We start from the raw sequence: 20,532 nt of genomic DNA, 5'->3' as shown, positions 1-20,532 counted from the left end.
AAATTTACTAATTTTATAACGTGCAAATATGGAATATATTGATTTAAAATAAATCCTTTATCCTCCCAATAAAATGAGTGCATTTTAATTTCCATAGAATTTTCTTTTCAGTGTGGACAATTAAACCACAGCATCATTTGAGGCGAAAGAAGTACTGAAAAGATAAAATAAAATTCCTGTTTCATTATAAAAAAAATGAAAAAAAAATTACACTTCTTTGCAACTATAACAATAGTACTCTGCTTAGAGTGGAGTGCAGTGTTTTTGAACTCCCACCATGCACATAGCAGAATCTCATTGTCAACCCCTGCACTAATCCAATGGCTGGCAGAAAGCTTTGTCACTCCCATCTGCCACACTGTGAAATGATTGCGTTTTACAGAAACAAAGGAAGCAATGTTTGGTATTTATCCTCGTAATATATAGATTTGCATTTTTCTCAATAGTGGAAGTTCTCTTCAAATATTTTATAATGAACGCATCCTAGAAATAATTGCCTAAGATAGCAATAAAACGTGTGGTTTAATGTCTTTATTTTCACAAATAAATAAACTTTAGTTTGTTCTTGGGAATTTAGGGTTTACAGACTGGGAAGGTCAAAGTGCCAAATATCAGCAAATTTACATGCTGACAGGTTATGCATGAGTGTGCACAAAGTCACACATGGTAAGTCACATGCACATTATAACATTTTTTGTAAACATAATGAAGGACACCTGATAGCCACTAAAATGATTTACCTGGGAGTGTTGTCCTGCAGCCATCTCCTCTGCATGAGAAGAGCAAATGTTGCAATCACTTGTGAGGTTTGTTAACATTTCCAGAACATTGTGGAAGGCAGTGTACTCTGAAAAAAAGAATGGCATGCATGGCATTATATAGTAACAACTAGTAGACCTAAGCCCATTTAAAAACAGACTCTAGGTCTGTCACACAAAAAATGTGTTCACCAGGCATTACTGCAGCAAATTAAGTGAGCAGCCTGCCTTCAACACAGTTTGATGAATGGTAAACTATGCATGCACATGCCCTAAACCCCATTAATTTCAATGGAGCTGATCATGGCTCCTTATGTACAGAGACTTAAAATAGTTTGGGGTTCATTGTGGCAGCATAATGAGCCAGGAAGTATGCAATCTTAGGAGAATCACAGATTGAAATCTTTTAGCTTAAAGCAAAGTTGTTGCAAGTTATTGTTCTTCCAAAACATTTCGATAGAGTCTACTTCCTGTGTACACCTAATTCCATGTAAAATAAGTAGCATATGTCTTAAGCTGGCCACTAATGATACAATCTTTTTCATCCAATCTTACCATTTCTATGTAATATAAGGTGACTGCCTAAATTATCTGTTCAATATATCACTCAGTTTACCCTTGTATTACATAGATTTGGTAAAATTGGATGAAAAAGATTGTATCATTAGTGGCCTCCTTTAGTGACCTAATGCCTAGATAAAGACAAATAAATCGCAATCCACACCACCTTCTTGTTTTACTTTGTGCTCTCTCCTAATGAATGTGGGCCAGACAAATCCTGCGCATGCTCACTACAGGCTGTATACAAAGGGGAGTGGATTATATGTCATGATCTCCCACAATCCTCTGCACATTTGGCAAGGAGAAAATGCCAAGGCACTTTTTTTGAGGCGGTATAGCATTGATTGGGCAGGATGGAAATACGGGACATACTGTAGGTATACTTTATTAAAAAACACAACAACCCTGCAACATCAATGTTACTGTTAATTGAGCAAAGTAATATACTTTTGATTTTACAGCCAGAGGTTCCCTATCCCTAGGACCACTACTGTGAAAAATTGTAAAATTTAAAATATGTGTACACATACTTTTAACCATTTCAGCCCGCAGGTGTTTTCACCTTCAGGACAGAAGCAATTTTCCCCAGTTATTCGCCAATAACTTTATCACTACTGATCATACCAAAAATGATCTATATCTTTTTTTTTCACCACAAATTAGACTTTCTTTGAGTAGTACATTATGCTAAGAATTATTTTATTGTAAATGCATTTTAATGGGAATAATAATAAAAAATTGAATAAATTCATTATTTCTCAGTTTTCATCCATTATAGTTTTAAAATACTACATGCTACCATGATTAAAACCCACACATTTTATTTGCCCATTGGTCCCGGTTATTTCAAAGTTTCAATATTTTATTTGAGAATAAAGGTGCATTTTTTTGTATGTGTTTGTATGGGGATAGAAGATGGGGGGGGGGGGGGGGTTGTATCAATAGTGTTTTAACTAATATTAAATGTATTTCTTTTTTCTTTTTTTTAATATTTTGTCATTGCGGTTTTATGAATCAAGATGCCTAGTGACTCAAGGCATGTTGATTCATTCACAGGGGATCAGTTGGCTTGGGGAAACACTAGTTTCCCTTCCCCAATTGCTCCTCTGTAATAGCGGCGATGAACAAGCGCAAACCCACCCGGAACAAGCACACACCCTCCGCAACTTCGCTGGACTAATATATCCATCCAGATTGCCACTAGGCTGTGCCTGCTGGACGGATATATATTCATCCAGTTAGGCTTAAGTGATTGAGAAGTACATTTTATCCCAGAGTAAAATGCACTATAAATTACTTTGCTCTTATGTTGCTGTGGCTTACAGCAGGCAGTAAAAATCGGAATAAACTGACAGGTTTTGGACTAGACAATCTCCTCATGTGGAATTCCCTTGTATGTCCTTTATTCTATACAAAAGTAATCCCTGGAAAGGATAGTCATTTATAATCATTTTAATCTGGAAGAAATGTACTTCTTGTGCACATGTATTTTACATTATATAATTTTCCATAGTGATCCTTTAATATATTATGTCTTGAGATTAGGAACACAAAATCAGAATCCTATATAATAAACCCCATGTCCCTGCGTCCTCTCCTGTCCCTGTGTCCGTGAGTGTGTGTGGCACGCGGGTTAGAGAGCAGGAGGACAGATGCAGGGGGTGCGCGGCTGTGCACGTGTGGCGGGGAGCGCGGCTTGCATGCCGGGCAAGGTGTCGGTGAAGGGTGGTCGCGGCTGAGCCCTAGCACTTGTTTCAAACAGGCAGGCTTAATGCCTAGTTGTTTATAAAGTTGTACTTTATTTACTAGACACAGAGCCACAGCACATTAGCCCAATAGCTCTCAGTGACATAGAGCAAATTGCTTTTATTAGGTAAGTATGAAGGTTTTTTACCTATTTCTGATGCCTACTTAGAGATTAGGTAAACTTTCACAACACATTCTAGACCCTGCCAAGCACTGACATGCATGGTAGTACAATTGATCCCATTCGGCTGCATTTAAGTTGTACCCAAATGGTGCTGGTGGGCAGGAGACAGATCACTAAACTGCATGGAAAACGCACAGTTCAGCCGTCCATCTGAAAGAGGCCTTACTATGCTGGATAACAGGGAAGTGCAACAGTTACCGATATGTCCCTACTCTAACGGCTAATTTTTTAAGTGCTTTTTAACATTTCACAGGTGCACATATATGGTTCAGTAGAAGCAATGTTTATGTCCACACATGATGAAGCTAATATAAACTGCTATTGTAAGTAGTTAATATTGCATTAAATAGTAGCATAATTATTGTTATTAAGTCTCATTAAAAGCCATTCACTGAAAAGACTGGTACTGTGAGATAAGGGCTCACACAATGAGCTAGTGAACGGTGTGCATGAGCCCAGCAGGAGAAAGAGACAAATAGCAGCGCTTTCAGCACTTACCACTGCGTGACATGAACTCGAGCAAAGCACTGATGACGCCTATAGTAATTAAGACTGATTGCTTTCCAACACGACAGTACTCTGTGTCTTTGTTAATTAGGCATTTAAACACACACTCTCCACTACCTACAAAAGAAAAGGTAGACCTTATATTTTTAAACATGTATTTTCTATGGTTTGATAATTACAATGAACACACAGCAATATACACTGGAAACCTCTAATAAACAAGTTCAGAAAGGCTTCACAGTCCTGTTATTGATTTTGTAGAATGTCCTGTTGTGATGGGAATAATGAATACAACCAAAGGCTTTTGTTGTTAGCTGGTTAGTCATGATTTAATTTGCAAATTCAGTTATATTTGAACCCCACCCCCTCCCACCCTCTCTCCTGCCCCCACCTCCCTCCCACTCTCTCTCCTGCCTCTACCCCTTTTGATCCTGCCCAAACATTTCCCCCTTCTCTTCTCCCACCCATCACCACCTGCCTACACATTTTCACTTCCTCTTCTTCCCATCACTGCCTGGTACAAACATCCATTTTGATTTACCAACCACTGACCAAAAAGAGATTGTAACTACTATGTACAGATTGTGTAAGTAAGCTCTCATATGGTATTGGTGGTAAAATTGGCCAATCATTTGCCAATCAAAATTGCATGTGTATATGCACCCTATTTCTTTTTCTACCTACAGAAGATTTTTAATTTAACGCTTGCCTGTAGGTATATTGCTTTTAAAACAATGGTTTGTTAGCAAGCCCATGTTAAAACACTTAATTTTGTCTAAAACAGCAGGTGTGCATGCACTGAACCCAGCTTAGTCTTCTTCATCTAGTCATTGACGACTGAAAATTATCCTATATACTAACTGAAGCTTATAAGTATGCATGGACCTGGAAACACCTGTAGGCTGCAGCATAGTGTGGGTAGTGCAGTTGTGGGCGTTGGCTTAGAGTTGGCAGCAGCTTCGTGTGGGCAGTGGATTAGTGTGGGTGGCAGGTAAGTGCTGCTGTGGTTTGGGGTGTGTGAGAGGTGGCTTAGAGTGGTGGTTGGGGTCTTCATGCTAAGCGTGCAATTCTTCTTTTGAGAACTGATGGTTTACTGGTGTGACATAACCTGCTAACAACTAACTTATTATACCTGAGCTTGGAATTCAAATGTAACGTGTATCTCCACTTTCTCTAAAAAAACAAACAAAAAAACAGTCAACGGACTATTATCCCAAAAGTTTTAGAGGTAACCAAGGTTTATTTTTGAAATGTGGATAATTGTTTAACTTAGGGGACAATTGCTTTTTCACATGGGTGGTGTCTTTAGTATTTATTAATGTTACCTTTAAAATACTTTTTTGACTAAGCTTAAGCAGAGGAAATCAAACAGAGGAAGATAGGAACTCATTTTCCCACCAGTATATGTGTTATATATTTTTTTATACTTAATTGAAGTTTTTAAATTTATGCTACCATTACCAAATAATCAGTATTTGTAGAGTATTTTAAACATTTTTGCAAAAGATTGCACGAAAGCTGAAAAAAGTACAACTATGTACACACACTAGGTTTCCTCCATTAGAGATTCTCATTCTTGGTCAAATCTATTGGTAGTGCAGCCATGCCATGATATACAGGTAATTTTAATGGATCACTAATGCTGGGAATACACCATACAATTTTCAGATTTACCTGCCAGATAGATAAAGTTCAACATGTTGGAAATGTATCTATCTTATCCATCTGCCAAGCAATTAGGCATTGTTGACAGAAGACAATGCACCAGAGATAATGACCATTCTCTACAGACAATAATCTAATTATGCATTCTAACAGAAAATCTTAAGGTAGCCATACACTGGCCATTTTGCCATTAGATTCGACCAACAGATAGATCCCTCTCTGATCGAATCTGATCAGAGAGGGATCGTATGGCTGCCTTTACTGCAAACAGATTGTGAATCGATTTCAGCCTGAAACCGTTTACAATCTGTGGTGGTGGTGGTGCTGCTGCTGCCGCTCCCCCCCCCCCCGCATACATTACCTGCACCGCCGGCGCGACTCCCCAGGTCTCCGCTGTCTTCTTCACTCTGGTCTGGTCTCCGGGCCCGGCAGGCTTCACTTCTTCATGTCTGGGGGAAGTTTAAACAGTAGAGTGCCCTCTACTGTTTAAACATCCTGCCGGGACAGGAAGAAGTGAAACCTGCTGGATCCGGAGCCCAACGCGGAGACGGAGCAGCGGTGGCCGGGGGGGAGGGATACGCACCGGCCGGATCAGGTAATGTATTGCAGCCGTATTGCGTCGGTCGTCGGGCACTCGAACGCCGCTAGCGGCGCGCTCCCTACCCGCGGCCGATCGACGGTAATTTCCCGCATGGAGCGATCGACCGGATCGATCTATTTCGGGACGAAATAGATTGAAATTTAGCGTTAACGTTAACGATTTGACAGCAGATTCGATCCCAGTGATCGAATCTGCTGTCGATCGGCGGGGAATCAGTCTAGTGTATGGCCAGCTTAACAGAAAAATCTAAACAGAAAAATCTAACAGAACATTGTATGGTGTATTCCCAGCATTAGAGAAGGATTAAACTTGCATCTGCAGGAATCAAAGACGATTCCCCACACGTTTTGCCGCACAATTGTGTGATTTGCAGAGCGTTAACAGTTTGTTTGTTTTTTTACAGTAGTTATTAATTTCTATTGAAATCCACATGCGTTGTGTGTTAAAGTTGTGCAGGTTGCACCTTATTTTTAAAGTTATGCCGTATTGCATATGTCTTCGGAAAACGTAGCAGCACCATAGACTATCATTATATGCAATCCCACATGCATTTTTTGTATGCGGCAAAACACTTTGGACTTGCTCAAGTGTGATCCCTGCTAAATGACTAATGAGTCATTTTGTCTTTCTTTTTTCCCCCACGGTGGGGCACTACTCTCTCCTCTACTGCTCATTGCTCCTCCTCCTTCCTCTATAGAACAGAACAGGCATTGCTGGAAGAGTCTGTACACCGTTTGTATTTGCCTTGTCTTGCAACTCATCCAGTTGAGAGACTTTAGCTCTGGGCACTGCAGAATTAGCTCCTGAATGCTGCAGTAATTTGTGGCATAACTCTGACAATGTATTACCCATTACTTAATAAAAACTATGTTTTCAATGAAAATCTGACACTTTCTTCACACACCTAGAGTTGAGCTGAAATTTTCGTAATTTCGCATTACTATAATTACGCATGCGAAATTTGCGATTACGATGCGAAATTAGCGTAGCGAAATTGCCATTAAAATCGTAATTGAAAATACCGTAAGCGTAATTTTCAACGCGAAATTTCGCGTTTCGTATCATGCCGTAATTTCGCATTAAACGCTACCGTAATTTCGCGTTAAACCGTAACGCTCCATATAATATAAAAAAGCCGCCGACTTTAAGGGTTAATAGCAAAGCCCCCTTAAGTGCTAAGAGCCTCAAATTTGGAGAATATATTAAGGAGATCAGGAGGAATAAGAGGAAAAATTTTTTTTTCAAAAAGACCTTATAGTTTTTGAGAAAATCGATGTTAAAGTTTCAAAGGAAAAATGTAAACATTTAAAAACCCGCCGACTTTAACGGTTAATAGCAAAGCCTGCTTAAAGTTTAGGAACACCAAATTCCCAGGGTATATTAAGGGGATCAGTGGGAATAAGAGGAAAAATTTTTTTTTCAAAAAGACCTTATAGTTTTTGAGAAAATCGATTTTTAAGTTTCAAGGGCGAAAATGTCTTTTAAATGTGGAAAATGTCAGTTTTTTTTGCACAGGTAACAATAGTGTATTATTTTCATAGATTCCCCCAAGTGGGAAGAGTTTTACTTACTTCGTTCTGAGTGTGGGAAATATAAAAAAAAAACGACGTGGGGTCCCCCCTCCCAGACCTCTTTAACCCCTTGTCCCCCATGCAGGCTGGGATAGCCAGAATGCGGAGCACCGGCCGCGTGGGGCTCCGCACCCTGACTATACCAGCCCGCATGGTCCATGGATTGGGGGGTCTCGGAAGGGGAGGGGCAGCCAAGCTTTCCCCTCCCCCTCCGAGCCCTTGTCCAATACAAGGACAAGGGGCTCTTCTCCACCTCCGATGGGCGGTGGAGGTGGAGGCCGCGATTTCCTGGGGGGGAGGTTCATGGTGGAATCTGGGAGTCCCCTTTAAAAAGGGGTCCCCCAGATGCCCACCCCCCCTCCCAGGAGAAATGAGTATAGAGGTACTTGTACCCCATACCCATTTCCTTTAAGAGTTAAAGTAAATAAACACACAGACACTTAGAAAAAGTATTTTAATTGAACAAAAAACATAACCACGAAAAAAGTCCTTTAATATTCTTAATTAACCATTAATACTTACCTGTCCCTTTAAATAAATGATCCCTCGCAATATCCTCGGAAATGTTCTATCAGTTACAATGTAACAAAGTTATTACAATGTATCAACTTTGTTACATTGTAACTACGCCGCACCCGACGCCACTCGCCGCTCAGCCGCCGCATACGCGTCCGTGCAGGACGCTAAGTCCCCGCAGCTCCCGCTGTCCACCCCGCCCACATCTGTCACCCACATGTCACCCACATGTGGGTGACATGTGGGTGACATGTGGGAGAGGCGGGGAGGGCAGCGGAGCCGGCGGGGACTTAGCGTCCTGCACGGACCCGACAGAGCTCTGAGCTATAGCTCAGAGCTCTCTAAAGCATCTTTGTATTTGGGCTCCAAGGAGCCCCATTGGTCCTTAGCAGACCAATGGGGTTCCTTCAAATCAGAAGGAACCCCATTGGTCTGCTAAGGACCAATGGGGCTCCTTGGAGCCCAAATACAAAGATGCTTAGAGAGCTCTGAGCTATAGCTCAGAGCTCTGTCGGGTCCTGCAGCGCAGACGCGGTGGCGGCGGCGGCGGTGAGTGACGTCGGGTGCGGCGTAGTTACAATGTAACAAAGTTGATACATTGTAATAACTTTGTTACATTGTAACTGATAGAACATTTCCGAGGATATTGCGAGGGATCATTTATTTAAAGGGACAGGTAAGTATTAATGGTTAATTAAGAATATTAAAGGACTTTTTTCGTGGTTATGTTTTTTGTTCAATTAAAATACTTTTTCTAAGTGTCTGTGTGTTTATTTACTTTAACTCTTAAAGGAAATGGGTATGGGGTACAAGTACCTCTATACTCATTTCTCCTGGGAGGGGGGGTGGGCATCTGGGGGACCCCTTTTTAAAGGGGACTCCCAGATTCCACCATGAACCTCCCCCCCAGGAAATCGCGGCCTCCACCTCCACCGCCCATCGGAGGTGGAGAAGAGCCCCTTGTCCTTGTATTGGACAAGGGCTCGGAGGGGGAGGGGAAAGCTTGGCTGCCCCTCCCCTTCCGAGACCCCCCAATCCATGGACCATGCGGGCTGGTATAGTCAGGGTGCGGAGCCCCACGCGGCCGGTGCTCCGCATTCTGGCTATCCCAGCCTGCATGGGGGACAAGGGGTTAAAGAGGTCTGGGAGGGGGGACCCCACGTCGTTTTTTTTTTATATTTCCCACACTCAGAACGAAGTAAGTAAAACTCTTCCCACTTGGGGGAATCTATGAAAATAATACACTATTGTTACCTGTGCAAAAAAAACTGACATTTTCCACATTTAAAAGACATTTTCGCCCTTGAAACTTAAAAATCGATTTTCTCAAAAACTATAAGGTCTTTTTGAAAAAAAATTTTTTCCTCTTATTCCCACTGATCCCCTTAATATACCCTGGGAATTTGGTGTTCCTAAACTTTAAGCAGGCTTTGCTATTAACCGTTAAAGTCGGCGGGTTTTTAAATGTTTACATTTTTCCTTTGAAACTTTAACATCGATTTTCTCAAAAACTATAAGGTCTTTTTGAAAAAAAAATTTTTCCTCTTATTCCTCCCGATCTCCTTAATATATTCTCCAAATTTGAGGCTCTTAACATTTAAGGGGGCTTTGCTATTAACCCTTAAAGTCGGCGGCTTTTTTATATTATACGGAGCGTTACGGTTTAACGCGAAATTACGGTAGCGTTTAATGCGAAATTACGGCATGATACGACTGTAATGCGAAAATTACGCGAAAATTACGCTTACGCGAAATTTCGCGAAATCCTTCTTCATTACGATTATGTACTTACGGCCATAATCGTAATTACACTAATTACGCGAAATTTCGCAAAATCGTAATTAGGTCATTACGCTCATCTCTACACACACCTAATTAATGTCATAAACCTCTTTGTTCTCCAGATAGTTAGCTATGCTTGCTAGCCCTGAACATGTCAGTTGTTTGCACTGCCATTGTGTCCTAATAAATATTCTTCTGTAGAGCTTCTGGTGTGCTTTTTTTCTGTTTTTGAAATATACTTTTCTAACTGTGATGGTATTCATACATCATGCTAATGACTGAGCATGGGCGTCCACATATCGGGCAAATTGGGGCATCTGCCCTGCCCTGGACAACCGCTGCCCCCCCCCCCCCCCGGCCGCTGCCGCTGCCCTCCCCTCCGCTGGCTGCCGCCGTCCCCGCTGCCAGCATCAGACCACGATCAGCCGGCGACCACTAGTGCGGGCGCTAGGACCTAGCGGACACCGCACTGATACGTGGAAGTGACTTCACTTCCGCATATACAGCATGGTGTGTCCATGCGCACCTGCTCTAACTGGTCGGGTCACCGGCTGATACTGAGGTCTGACGCTGGGCTGCTGCTGCTGGGAGGTGAGTGAGGGGCACCTGTCACTACCTAACTGGGGGACCCTGTCACTACCTAACCTACGGGGGTCCCTGTTACTATCTACCATGGGGTTCCCTGTCACTACCTAACATGGGGGTCCCTGTCACTACCTAATCTGGGGGTCGCCTGTCACTACCTAAACTGGGGGGTACCTGTCACTACCTAACCTGGGGGTCCCTGTCACTACTTAACCTGGGGGTGCCTGTCACTACCTAAACTGGGGGGCTCCTGCCTCTCCCTAAACTGGGGGCTCCAGTCACTACATAAACTGGGGGGTCCCTGTCACTACCTGAATTGGGGGGCAACTGTCACTACATACACTGGGGGGCTCCTGTCACTACCTAAACGGGGGGGCTCCTGTTACTACCTAAACTGGGGGACTCCTGGCGCTACCTAAACTAGGGGGCACCTGTCACTACCTAAACTATCCAGGCCAGTCAGCTTGCATCACCACCAGCCAACCAGCCCAGAATCACTGTCAAAAAGGCCACAGCATCACCACCAATCAGGCCAGCATTTACTTCAACCAGCCAAGCACAACCCAGCATCACCGCCAGCCAGGTCACAGCATCACCGCCAGCCAGGTCACAGCATCACCGCCAGCCAACCCAGCCACAGCATCACCGCCAACCAGCCCGGCCACAGCATCACCGCCAGCCCGGCCACAGCATCACTGCAAGGTCTTTCAGCCCACACATCATCCCCAATCCAGCCAAAAACAGTATTGCCAGGCCAGCCAGGCACAGCAGCCAGTAGAGGAGAATTCAGAAGTCAGGTCAGAGGTGTCTACCATATTAAGGGAGCATTCTGCCTATTTATGTGAAATGCTGTCTATTTATGTGCCTCATGACTGCTGAATTTGTCTTGTTGGGGGCCTCATGATTGCTGAATTTGTCTTGTTGCAGGCCTCATGATTTGTTGGGGGCCTCAAGATTGCTGAATTTGTCTTGTTGGGGGCCTCATGATTTGTTTGGGGCCTCATGATTGCTGAATATGTCTTGTTGGGGGCCTCATGATAGCTAAATTTGTCTTGTTGGGGGCCTCATGATTGCTGAATCTGTCATGTTGGGGGCCTCATGATTGCTGAATTTGTCTTGTTGGGGGCCTCATGATTGCTGAATTTGTCTTGTTGGAGGTCACATGATTGCTAACTGCGAGACTATGGGAAAAGCTGAATCATTATCATATGAGACAATAGCATTACACCTACTTTTTTTTAGCTTTTTAAAACGGAAAATAAAACTGGGAGGTTCTAAAAAAATGAATACATTTTTCAGGAATAGGATGGATGAAATTGTTTATCTTCACAGTTTATTTTCAACTTGGATTTTCCATAATGTTCATGTATGAGTTAAAACGTTTGTATTTAGTGTAAATTGCTGTTGCCACTTTGCAATAGATAAGTGACTTTTGGGTTGCAGTTTGGGCACTCGGCCTCCAAAAGGTTGAGTCCTAATCTAATGTCCCACCATTGCTAAGTTCATGTAAATTTGTCTCCACCCGAGACCACACCCACATTATGGTCCATGGCCACACCCATTTTTCGGTGCGCTGCACAACATAACCCTCATATTTTTACGGCACACGGATTTACCCTGGTTTTCGCTGCGGCGCGCGTTCTTCCCCACCTTTTTGCCCCCCCCCCCAGAAAATTTTCTGCGGGGCGCCCATGCTCATGAGAACTATGCCTTTCACATCAATTCTCCAAAGTAGTCCACAGTGATAAGGTACGTGTGGCATTTTATTGGTGATGGGAGCTTACTGTTCCTGAGGTAGTGTACACTTTCATATGTCTCACGGTACATTTTTTTTAAGATATATATATATATTTTTTAAGATTTTTTAAGATAATATAATTAAAATATCAGAGAGATACAGAAATTCATGTAACATTGATTCCACAATAGTTCTCTGTCTTGTACATATCCTCCAAATTTTTAACATTTTTTATATACTAAACAGTCATGACTGAAACAAAAATATTGAGTTTCTAAACAGCAAAAACTTATTATACTATGAAAATCCAAGTGAAGACTAACCGGTTGTGTCAATTCAAAATATAACTTTGAAGCATTGCTGTTACAGCCCCACAACCCATGAATTTGTAGACATTAAGCCAGACAATAGGGACAGTCTGACTAGTCCCTCTTACGTAGAGGGGGAAACCTGTCCCTAATAACAATAACAGTAACTTAGCATCTTTCTATTTAAAAAAATCCTGATTTAAGATATCTTCTTGGTTCGCACAACAAAAAACAACCATTGTTTATCTATCTATGGGTGAGAAGGGTAAATATAGTCTTTAATGTAATGGTAAGATTATGTTCACGGTACATTTTATTTCACTATTTTTTTCCCCTTAGTCTCAGTTATATCCAACTGAACCAAAAACAGGAGGAGGGAAAATCTAATAGCAGTTAGGATAATAAGTGATTATAAACAGTATATAGAAGCAACCTGGTGGCCAGAATAATGTTTTCATGGACCAGATGTGCTTGCCCTTGCAGTAGAGGCTGCTATCTCTCCTTTCTGGATACAGCTAATGGGTGGGTCAATCAAGCTACATTCCCCAGAATCCTTGGCTTACAGTAGAAACCAGATGTTTTCATGAGAAGATGGGACATTGTAGTTCAGAGGAAAGTTTCTGAGGAGTTGTAAAATCTTAATTTGCGTTCAGGAAGCTAGGGCCAGGAGAAGTTCTAAGACTGTATGGATAGGTACACAACTGTAGGCAAGTAGAACTACACAATTTATTTTAAATTAGAAAACTTCAGTCAGGGGCGAAACTAGACTTAATAGGGCCCGTCTGCAAAAATGATAGCTTTGGGCCCATTTGGTCCCTGAACCCCATGAGGGTCATGTGATTGGGAGCCAGCGAATAGCAGCAGAGAGTGTTTTGCTGTGAAGCAGTCTAAAATGAGCAAAAAAACATACAGATGCTCCTGCCACTAGCTACTCTGTATGGCTGGAGGAGGTGGCAGGGACGGTTTTTGTGAGGGAACTGGAAGGTCTTCTTGCTAATTGGCTGCACTTGCAGTTGGGGAGAGAAAGGTGGAGGGGTCCCTAAAGCCTCTGAGCCCCCCTTGCATTAGCAGGGGTCGCAGGGGTGATTGCTACGCCCATGACTTCAGTTACAACTGTAATACTTTATAATTTACACTAAATAACACCATTGCCTTTGGAATTTGTCTTGCTCATTTTTGGGTTTAGTTGAGTTTTTATAAGAGTGGGGCATTTTGGAACTGTGCAGACCAAAGTGGAGCCTCCATTCTGAAAGCTTTCCTTGAAAGAAGATTCATATGCACTTGTAACTTTGGCCAGAGCCGGATTAAGGCTAAATGGGGCCCTAAGCAAAGTAACTGATTTGGGCCCCCCCATCATGTCGTACTAGAATCAGAAGATGCAGCTGCACAGCAACATGCCACACACACCGGGGCAGCCGAGCTACTGGTTGCTATGGGCAACAGCCCACTTTCCTCTGTGGGTGCACAATGCAGGGAATAGCAGTGGCAAAATGCAGAGTGAGAGATGAATGGCTGGGACATTTGCACTCAGGGGCTGGGGCACCCCTGTGAAGAGGGCGCCAGGTATCACAGCAGCAGCACTTTCCCCCTGCATCTCCAGCCTGGCAATAGCAGAAAGCTCTGGACACCGCCAAACCGGAAGCCGTTCCTCAGACAGAATTACATAACCACCCCCACCACCGAACAACCGATTTCCTCCCAAAGTAGACAGCCACCATGCAGCCTCCATCCCAGTGAATACGATAGTCCAGCAGATAAGGCATCCGCAGCGGGGGAGAATGACAGCACCAGATGACTCACATTCACCTATTGCGATCCAAGCAATAGAGGTCCCGTCATCCGGAGCCCATCTGTCTCCTCTAGAGTGCTGCTGCTCTGTTACTACTACTATTACTACTTCCTACTTCCTGTCTGATCTGAGAATCAGGAAGTTCAGAGTGAGCGGCTGCACTGTAGAAGAGACAGATGGGTTTCAGATGACAGGATCTCTATCGCTTGGATCATGGATAGGTGAGTGAGCGTTTGCCATCTGCTGCTATCATTCTTGCTGCAGCTGTGGTTCTCTGACGGAAGGGAGGAGTGGGCAGCGGCAGACTGCACAGTAGCAGGAGTGGGACCTAGGAAGAGAGCCTGGCTCTGAAGACAATCAGCAGCGCACGGCATCATTTGACAAGGCAAGACAAATAACATTTATATCACGCTTTTCTCCTGGCGGACTCAAAGCGCCAGAGCTGCAGCTACTAGGACGCGCTCTACAGGCAGTAGCAGTGTTAGAGAGACTTGCCTAAGGTCTCCTACTGAATAGGTGCTGGCTTAATGAACAGGCAGAGCAGAGATTCGAACCCTGGTCTCCTGTGTTAGAGGCAGAGCCCTTAAAGGGACTCCGAGCAGTGCCTGTGGGTATGCCTTTAAGCATACCCACAACTAATTAATTACATCTTCATACCTACCAGCATGATGTTTGTAATTATATCCTCCTGAATTCCTCATATTTCATTGCATTGTGCTGAATCGAGCTGCCGACTTTGGGGAAAAGTCGTCCTGTGTAATACAATGTAACTATGGAAAGATGCATATCATTTTGAAGCTCTTTTTCTCCTCTTTCCAATTATAGATAATCTGCCACCCTACGCCTTTTAGTTTTCTCTATTTTCGCGATCGAAATTGCCGTGGCCGCGATTTTGATCGCGAAAATATCGTAAAGTAAAAGGCACAGGGTGGCGGTTAATATATCATTGGAAAGAGGAGAAAGAGAGCTTTAAAATGATATGCATCTTTCCATAGTTACTGCACTGCTCAGAGTCCCTTTAACCATTATACCATCCAGCCACCGCTGACAGGATGGCGAGGGCTGGTTTATGTGCTGATGGGGCCCCTTTGACTCTGAATGGGGCCCCAAGTGACTGCTTTTGTTGCCTGGTTGGTAATCCGGCCCTGACTTTGGCCACTGTAAGTAATTGTTTATGATTGTTTCAGGTACCTCTGCATAGTGTTTACAGGTGTCATCTGATGCAAGACAACTGGACATTAAAGATTATATATCCTAGAAAACCATGCCCGACCCTATAATTATTTCCTGCTGCAGATCACTTGAAACAATCACGAAACAACACTGAATTGAACCCGAACTCTTGCATAGCCCACAATGAAAAGTCTTTATTCCACAACTAGTTGCTGAAGAAATTCACTACTCTCCGTTCTGTGTTTGTTTTGGCAGATCAACTTGTCTGACTGACAGTAACTATGAATAGACTACAGTAGAACTGTGCTGCTCTCCATATAGTAAACACAGAGGCTTAAACCTTTCAGTTTTTTTAGGATTTCCATAAATCATAATGAAGAAAATGTTTTCTCATAAACTGTACCATGGTGTAGCTAATCGCTTAGAGCAGAGAGGAAGTTCTGAGTTTAGTTCCACTTTAAGGATTACAATATTTTAGGTCTTTACTGGGCCTTATGATATTTCCCTACAAGGCAATGGATGAGCAAAGTGCTTAGACATATGATTTTATTGATTTCCTATGTGAACAAACCAAGCAAACATGACTATGTATTCTGATATTGTTTTTACAAAAATAATCACCAAAGAATTACTTCAGAATGGGAAGGCAGTGGCTTTTGAAGCAAGTGAAAGGGAAGGCATTGTATTATACAGCATGTGAAAGATTCTGATGTATTTTACTGCTTCTGTCTTGCTTGATGATTTAAGCTCTATTTCATCATAAGCAGCTTTATTGCTTAGGAAAATTTTGTTCAGCGTATCTCATTGCCCAGCTAGAGAAGGTCATCTAAGCTTCTGACAAATTATATTTCTTAGATACACATTTACATTACTTCCTATCCAAAGCAGATTTTGCAAGTACTAAAGCTGTCAAAAAGTGACGTCTTTTCAAGACTGGTGTAAGATATAAGCCAATTTCTCATGACCCAGTCAGACAGAGAGCTCTGTTATGTTCCGAAATTGGTGCAGTCCGATGGAGGATTTCCAATACATTAAAACAACACCTTTGTTCCAGCCAGTCATTAATATTAACAAGTCTCATACAACATCTGTGTTTCAGTGTTTTATATCTATGCATGCAGTTTCACCTAAAAACAATAGCAGTTTATGATACAGAAACAGAATATACTCTCCAACACCGGGCATGTGTAAATCAACTGATACATACATTGACTCATGGTAATGAATATAGCGTTCCTTAAAGCGAACCTGAAGATTGCTAAAAAAAGAGTTTCACTTACCTGGGGCTTCTACCAGCCCTCTGCAGCCGTCCTGTGCCTGTGCATACCTGGAACGATCCTCCGCCCCCCCGCCACTGCTCTCTTTCACCGGTCGCGGCCCATTGCGTTTCTCGTACTGCTCCTGCGCAGGAAGCTCCCATCTATGGTAGTGCCAATGAGGATGCGTGCAGCCAGGGCCACGCATGTGCAGTGGTCGGAGACTTGCAAGTCAGTGGTGAAGAAACAGAGCCGTGGTGGGGGACTGGAGGATCTTTGAGGACTGGCGCGGGGCAGGACGACTGCAGGGGGCTTGTAGAAGCCGCAGGTAAGTGAATCTATCTTTTTTTTTTTTTTTACCTATTTCAGTTTCACCTTTAAGCATATTGGTATTACTTTAAAATCCCAAAAAGGTGAATAAAAGAATTATGCAGCAGAGGGTTCTCAATTAGGCTAGGAATGTTATAGAAACATGTCTGAAGTATACCCCTCAATTGAAAGTCTAGCCTTGCGCCCATGGTTAAGGAAGGGATCTTGAATCTAAATGGGATCCAGCAGATACAGGAGACAGTATTAAGCAAAGATATGTATGATAAGTATTATACCATGTGGGCGGTATGGATAGACTATCAGTCATCTGAGGAGTACCTGAGATTCCTTGCCTGACCACCCCTTGTCTTCATACCTGAAACATGTTATCTGATTATATAGAAGCAGTATCCACTATGTGCAATATATGTTGTTATGGGACAATGATTATTACGTTATGCCATACGTTTGCTTCTTTAAAGATTTGCTAAATTGTTGTAAACAATGCCTGGACTTTAGAATACTAGTTTGGGTCAATGTTTGGTGAGACAAAAGTAAAAGTATAAGTCTTAAGTCATACGTTTTCTCACCGTGGAAATGGTTATATAATTTAAAAAGATGTCATCTGTATCGTATGCTGTCTTTGATTATAATAATGCATGATGAGGGCCTATGCGTGCGTTATATCATTTACTTAATGGATAGTGCATCTTTAACATAAAAATTAAGTTAAACATTTTGCATAGTTCAATACATTTCCACTAGAATTAATGAAAACTGATGTAACTATGTTGTTCTATATACAAGTATAAAATGAGACCTTCTTAGAATGACTGTTTATGTTTGCCAACACAGGCCACACTGCATATTAAATTGTTGTGTGAATCCCTTTAATACACTCCCAACACAGATCCCAATAAAGTACAAGATCTCAGTGAATCTTTCTAAACAGAGGGAACACTGTATTTCTCAGAGTGAATATCTTTCTGCCTTGTGAATAATTACTGCTGTATTACTTCTCCCCTCACATTCCAGAATCTACAGTACACCTGTATGCGTACATCTAAAGTGGGCATTCGGAGGATGGTCAGGGGTAAGGGCCCTTTTCCACTGCACTGCGATTCAGCTAAATTGCAAAACACTAGCGATTTTTAAATTGCTAGGTTTTGCAATTAATATAGGAATCGTGGTAGATATTTTCCACTATTGTGCTTCGATTATGTCAAAAGCGTGATCGCGTTCGGGAGCGACTTTTACATCGATTTTGCAATGCAAGTGTATTGCATATGCAAAATTGTGATTGCATAAAAAAGTTAGTGACAAATCGCAATCACTAGCGTTTGCGATTGTGACTACTAGTGGCAAAGGGCCCTAAGTGTCACTATTTTCTTTAAAACTTTCTGCATACTTCAGGTGTGCTTTAAAGAAAACCAGAGGCGGCATACTGGAATCCTAATAGGACCCATAGGCATGTCATGTGCACAATGACATGCCTCTGGGTCATTGTATCGCCGCTGGCAGTACTCCTGGGTCACGGCTTGGCTTCCTATTGGAGGAAGCTAACAGAGGAGGAGAGTGACAGGGGAAGCATATTATAGAGGGGAAGATGCTAGGAGGCTGATTGACAAGCCTCACATAAATAAAGCAGGCTAGCGACAAGCAGATTGTTGCTAGCCTGGCAATCTTTTAAGGGGGTGCAGTGTGGTGCGGGGGGGGGGGGGGGAGGGGCTGGAAGCTGCAATACAATAACCCAGAGGCATGTCATTGTGCACATGACATGCCTCTGGGTCCTATTAGGATCCCAGTATGCTGTCTCAGGTTCTCTTTAAGGGTATGTTTTTAATAAGTTTGGGGATAGGTGGTACTAGCTGTGGAGTAAAATAAGCAATACATCCTTTAAAATCAGTGACAATGGACTCCTGCTCATGATTGAAATTAAAGCCCATATTCCAAGCATGAAACTTTTTTTCCCATATTGGGCTTGATTTACTAAGACAAATAGCATGCCTTATGAGAGTTAACACACCTTATGAGAGTTAACATGCCTTATCAGAGTTAACACACCTTATCAGCGTTAACACGCCTTATCAGAGTAGCAAAGCTAGCGCTACGAACTTATGCCCGCTAATTGGCAATGACGAAGGTTCCACTCGTCCTGCCCTGAGCCTTTGCGGGTTCAATCACTTTAAAGGACATTATCCCCGCACTTTGATTGGCCCAATAGGCCGCCTGTCAAGTTTCCTGTCAAATGCCAGGCAGCCTATTGGGCCAATCAAATTGCGGGGATAATGTCCTTTAACCACTTAAGCCCAACTGGACGAACATTCTCGTCCAGATGGGCTGTGCGCACTCCCGCAGGCCGCGCACCCTCCCGCCACTGGCCGTTAGCCCAGCGATCAATGAATGGGATTATAGATCCCATTAATTGGTCGAAGCCCCTCGCAGGAAAACCGACAGCCTCTAATTAGAGGCTGCGGTTTTTCTGAGTTACAAAAAGTTCCCCGTCTTCATTCTTCTTCCTGGAAGCGTACAATCACGCTTCCAGGACTTTTTCACTGTGGCCATCTTGTGGCCAAATAGTAAAACTTCTCACACCTCCATTTTTTAACAAATAAATACATTTTTTTTTACATTTAGAATTAGCTGTTTAACTCACACACCAAAAATTACTCACATACAATTTTTAATACAAAAAAATATTTAAAAAATTACAATTAAAAAAAAATGTAAATAGTTACCTAAGGGTCTGAACTTTTTAAATATGCATGTCAAAGGAGTATATTAATTTATATTTCTAAAATTATTGGCTTGTAAATAGTGATGGACGCAAATTGAAAAAAATGCACCTTTATTTCCAAATAAAATATCGGGGCCATACATTGTGATAGGGACATAATTTAAATGGTGTAATAAGCGGGACAAATGGGCAAATAAAATACATGGGTTTTAATTACGGTAGCATGTATTAATTTCAAACTATAATGGCCAAATACTGAGAAATAATATTTTTTTTCCATTTCTTTCTTAATATTCCTATTAAAATGAATTTAGAATAAAATAATTCTTAGCAAAATGTATCACCCAAAGAAAGCCTAATTGGTGGCGGAAAAAACAAGATATAGACCAATTCATTGTGATGAGTAGTGATAAAGTTATTGGCAAATGAATGGGAGGTGAAAGTTGCTCAGATGCAAAAAAATAAACAACCCTTCGGGTTTAGGTGGTTAAAGTGATTGAACCCGCAGGGGCTCAGGGCAGGACAAGTGGAGCGCTCGTCATCGCCAATTAGCAGGCATAAGTTTGTAGCGCTCGCTAGGCTACTCTGATAAGGCATGTTAACTCTGATAAGGCATATTAACTCTTGTAAGACATGTTAACTCTGATAAGGCATGCTGTTTGTCTTAGTGAATCAAGCCCTGTGTCTCCAGCTGTTAAAGAAGCATTTGAGGAGATTTCTGATGACTTCTACTGGAGATAGTCAGA

At 42.3% G+C, this 20,532-nt stretch overlaps 1 pseudogene; it reads right to left on the bottom strand.

Annotated features, from left to right (window-relative positions):
* LOC137521724 (histone-arginine methyltransferase CARM1-like) overlaps positions 1 to 20,532 on the bottom strand; it is a 58,911-nt pseudogene that overhangs the window by 31,209 nt on the left and 7,170 nt on the right.

The sequence above is a fragment of the Hyperolius riggenbachi genome, chromosome 1 (assembly GCF_040937935.1).
Source record: "Hyperolius riggenbachi isolate aHypRig1 chromosome 1, aHypRig1.pri, whole genome shotgun sequence".
Taxonomy (NCBI): domain Eukaryota; kingdom Metazoa; phylum Chordata; class Amphibia; order Anura; family Hyperoliidae; genus Hyperolius; species Hyperolius riggenbachi.
The sequence above is the reverse complement of the archived record's forward strand: the minus strand, read 5'-3'. Positions and strand labels throughout refer to the sequence as shown.